We start from the raw sequence: 727 nt of genomic DNA on the forward strand, positions 1-727 counted from the left end.
TCAATGTACCTGGACATTGTCGCTGATCTAGTCCACCTCACAGTTTCTACCCAGGGATACGGTAAAGCATGTAATACAACCAAGGCGTACGAGTCTTGCTTCAGTCATATTCCTTGAAGAGTAGAGTTTTTTAGCATCTCTAGGATGCATGTTGCTTTTGTGGATTCCTCCTATGACCCCCTCTGGACTCTTTTGAAGTCTTTGTCTTGCCGAAACCTTTGCGTCCTAATAAAGTGCCTGGAGTGTGTGTATGTAATTGACATTTAAACTAGTCTCAAATGCTTCGAATGCAAATTTTTGATGATGATGATGATGATGATGATGATCTACTACCCTGAAGGTCTGATTTACAAAAGGGTCCAAACAATTGTGGTGTGGTGCTTCCTCACTACTCGAAACTGTTCTTGAATTTGCTTTCTTCCCTACTACACCTAGTTATCTTTCTTTGCTTAAGACTAGTGTCTTGGACATTCCATATAGGTAACTATTTCCACTGACTTGATACTGACTTGAAATTGTTTATCAAACCATGTGTATCAGGCCCACGGGTCAACCCACTGTGACAGTACTTTAATATAGTTCTGGACCTGGACATAGGGGGGGGGGGGGGGGGTTCCACTACGACATTCTGACCTTGAGCCTCAAAACAAATTTTTTTCATTTAAAATAAAAAATCTTTAGATTTGCATTATATGTCTATTTTATTGCAGTAATGCAAAAACAAAAA

Source organism: Polyodon spathula, chromosome 2, assembly GCF_017654505.1.
Source record: "Polyodon spathula isolate WHYD16114869_AA chromosome 2, ASM1765450v1, whole genome shotgun sequence".
NCBI lineage: Eukaryota > Metazoa > Chordata > Actinopteri > Acipenseriformes > Polyodontidae > Polyodon > Polyodon spathula.